This window comes from Hyaena hyaena, unplaced genomic scaffold (genome assembly GCF_003009895.1).
Source record: "Hyaena hyaena isolate Hyena2069 unplaced genomic scaffold, ASM300989v1 scaffold_374, whole genome shotgun sequence".
Lineage (NCBI taxonomy): Eukaryota > Metazoa > Chordata > Mammalia > Carnivora > Hyaenidae > Hyaena > Hyaena hyaena.
Window position 1 is genome coordinate 275,179 of NW_024081007.1, and position 3,648 is coordinate 278,826.

The following is a 3,648-nucleotide window of genomic DNA, read 5'->3' on the forward strand; positions in this document are numbered from 1 at the left end:
GTGCTCCCACAAGGGACTTTTCTAGTGCTGCCGGCAACCACACATGGACACCTTGTTAATAGCCTACTTCCTTGTGCATATGCGGGGCTGTCTGTTGGGGCTTGTACTCCCTCCATAGATGTTGTGTTTTATGTTGTACATGAAGCAATAAATAGGGGGTCAGTTTTGCTCTAGATGCACCACAAAACTTCCTCTGAAGATCTGTGTAATTTCCTTTCTTTGTTTTTCTGCCTCCCCCTTCCCAACACTCATGCAGCACCTACTGTATGCAGACATCAGGCCAGGGACAGCATGGAGAATCACATGTGTTAACAGCTAATGCTAACAGAGAGCAGAGTAAAAGGGAGGCTAAGACACGCAGCGTCCTGCGCGTCCGGAAGAACTGATTCATTCCAGCCGCTGAGATCAGGGAAGGTTTCATGGAGGAGGCGGCACTGAGCTGAGCTTACCGAAGGCAAGCCTGGGAGGCAGCTGACAGAAGGGCTAGGGCAAAGGCCAGGGCTTGGCCCCTGCTAGTCTGCCATGGGGCAGCTTGGTCATGGTCACGGTCACTCGGCAGAGCAGGGCAGAGGGTGTGTGGGCCTGGGGAAAACAGCGGTGGTGCCAGAACTTGATAGCTCTTCTCGACCTGGGACAGAGGCCGCTGGGGAAGTGATTCCTATTGTTTCTGTTTCCTGCTCAGGGGCCGGAGGGGAGGAGGCGGCTGATTGTCAAAGAGGCCTTGAGAGCTTCTTAAGAGGTCAAGAGGGAGGAAGAATAGGAAATGGCCCCCTTGAAGAAAAAAGGTAAGCAAGGATCAAAGTAAACAAGATGGGGTTTTGTAAGAGGGAAGCTGCCAGAAAATCCCTCAGACTCAGAATGCCAGGGCAACGAGATACTAATCATGCACCATCCACGTCAACCCAGGCCCAGAGAGGTAAAGGGACTGGTTCAAGGTCACACAGCCGATCGCTTTCCTAACTCCTTGTACGGTGCTCAGATTGCTTCCTGAGCCAGTAGAAGGGAAGACCTAGATCCCTTCTCCCTCCAGAATCCTGTGTTAGCAGAGGGACGCCTCCCAGCTCCCAGCCAGATGGGGGCGTTCCCTGCCAGGTGCCCACAAGGACTTCATGGCCAGGGTCTCAGCAGGGGTCCAAGGCAGGGGCTGCCGCCCAACACTCCCAGTCTTGGAGGTCAAGGCACATTTCTGCCCAGCAGCTTTCACCTCCAAGGCCCGGAAAATCCTCGCTACCTGGCTCCGGCCCCAGCCAACCAGACCGGGGCAGGCCGTGCTCACGGCAGAAGGCATCTCCTCTGTAAAGGCCTCCCTTTGTCAAGGTCAGTGTTGATGACTCAGGGAGGGGTTGCTGCCCTCTCCCCACCACTCCCCAGATGCCCCTCTCCAGCCACGCCATCACGCTCTTGTCTCTCCCCTTTGAGCCTTTGTACATGCTACTCCCATTGCCTGAAAGCCTCTTCCCTCCCCACCCCATCTTCCCCCCTGCCTAGACAGCTCGTGCTCAACACGCAAGTCCCAGCTTTGCCATCCCTGTCTTTTTGGGGAACCTTCCCAAGAGAGGGTCCGGGGCCATTTCTGATCTCCTCCGGGATACCCTCTTCACACTGGATTATAATCGAAACCAAACAATCAAATAAAAGTTCCCTGAAACCACGCAGAGACACTGAGCTCTTGATGGGCTTCACTGTTGTGAGAATTAATATCCTCTGATAACTCCACACAGTGGGCACAGTGATCACCCCCTTTTGTCAGATGGGCAAACTGTGATTCAGAGAGGTTGAGCCCCTCGCTCAAGGTCACACAGGGAGTGAGTTGTGGAGTCAGATGTCAGAGCCAGCTCCGTGGACACCCAGAGGTGCCACCCAGATCTGCCTTCGAGGAGAGACTCCGCTTCAGCTGCTGGGAAGGTCTGCAGACAGCTTTTCAGCTAAGAGTACTTTTAAGATCTCCTCAGCCCCGGAGAGCCACCTTGCCCAGAGGGTAGCCCACATCTGGGGACTGGTCAGCATGGGGTATAAAGGCTTGGCCTCCGTGGAGCAAGTCGGGTCAACCCTGTAAGGCCGTTCTAGCTTCAGAGTTCCTGGGGGTGGGTGGCAGTCCTTGCTGGGCCTCAGCTTCTTCTGCCCAGTCCTGCCGCCTTCTCTTGGCAGTTGACCCCATGGCACCTCTGTCCCAAGCAAGCCATGAAGACGCGCACACAGGCCGGGTCTTCCCACAGCGTCAGCAGTATTCGGTCATAGAGCAAGGTTGGCGCAATCATAAGCAGGTTCAGGATTCCAGATTCCATGACACTTCACCACGCGACGAACTCGGCTTCTGACACGGTGCACAGAGGAGGACATAAGACAAGTCACACAACAGACAAGATAACACAGGGGGTGGGGAGTGAACGAACCAGATGTGCGTGAAGTCAGGCTGTGGGTTCGCAGCTGTGATGAGGCCTCAGTCCCATCCAGCTCAGCTCTCGGCACCTGCTGCTGGTTATCCTCACGCAGGGAAGGATCTCAGCTCTGTTTGGGCAGAGCTGGCAGCAGCTGCCTTTCTGAAGTGGTTAGAGAGGCTCGTGTCTGAAGGGTCTGACAGTTTGTGGCAAAAATCCTACCTTTTTAGGGGTGTCTGGGTGGCTCAGTCGGTTGACTGTCCGACTTTGGCTCAGATCATGATCTCACGGTTTGTAGATTTGAACCCTGCATTGGGCTCTGTGCTGACAGCTCAGAGCCTGGAGCCTGTTTCAGATTCTGTGTCTCCCTCTCTCTCTCTCTGCCCCTCCCCTGTTCATGCTCCATCTCTCTCTGTCTCAAAAATAAACAAACTATGAAAAATAATAAATTGTTTTCAATCCTCCCTTTTTAGAAGGGTTTAATCAGTCTTGGGCCCCTGCAGACCCCCTCTGCTTCTGCTTGTGTGAGTTCCGGGGTGCTGTCGGCCGGTGCTGGTCTTGGCCACCTCTTGCAGCTGCATTACCTTTTACTGCTGTGTACGTGCTTGGCATGGGTTGCAGCAGGATTGATCCACAGAGAGTCGTGACACCGAGGCTTTTCTTTCCAGGAAGCACCTTTATTCATGCCGACACAGGCTCAGAGGGCTTGTACCCAAAAACCTGAGTCCTGAACGCCGTGTGGTGTAGCCTTTTACGCATATTCTACTTCCTTGTCTCCTCTATATGGGTAACGTATAGACAGACTGTCTGATTGGGTGGTCTCATGTCACGGGGTCGGGAGGGATGTCATATATGCACAGAGCCAGGTTGCCTTCCCTTATCTTCAGGTCTTTTCTTGCCACATTCCTTAGGGAGGGGACCATACCACATACCTCCCTTTGATGCTCAGACCCCCCTGTTTTGGGTCAAAGAGCATCATCTTAATTAGAGGTTTATATTTTCATCTCATCATCACATGCATGGCCGTTTTGCTTTTGGACCATTGCCTCAGTGAGGCTGGAGATGGACCATACAACCAGGGGACAGTGCTCCCCAAGTCAAGAGGATAATTCCCATGAGGGTTTTGAATTCCCTGAGAATTGAAAACCATCCTGGGAATAACCCCCCTGGGTTCCAGCTTTTCCAGGTCTGGACTGGGACACGAGCAGCCCTTCTCATTCGATCTGTGATCTCCTCTAGGACTTTCCCTTCATCATCTGACTGTAGTCAG

The 3,648-nt window shown here is 53.5% G+C and overlaps 1 long non-coding RNA gene across 2 annotated transcripts; it reads left to right on the forward strand.

Moving 5' to 3' along the window:
* The first annotated feature begins 267 nt into the window (after nucleotides 1-267).
* On the forward strand, nucleotides 268-2,225 carry LOC120244212. Of its 2 annotated transcripts, none has more exons than XR_005531497.1 (3): nucleotides 268-785; nucleotides 1,198-1,317; nucleotides 1,489-2,225. It is a non-coding gene; the product is annotated as an uncharacterized LOC120244212 (long non-coding RNA). The 2 variants fall into 2 exon arrangements; XR_005531498.1 differs by having other exon boundaries at nucleotides 1,493-2,225.
* Nucleotides 2,226-3,648: the final 1,423 nt, after the last annotated feature.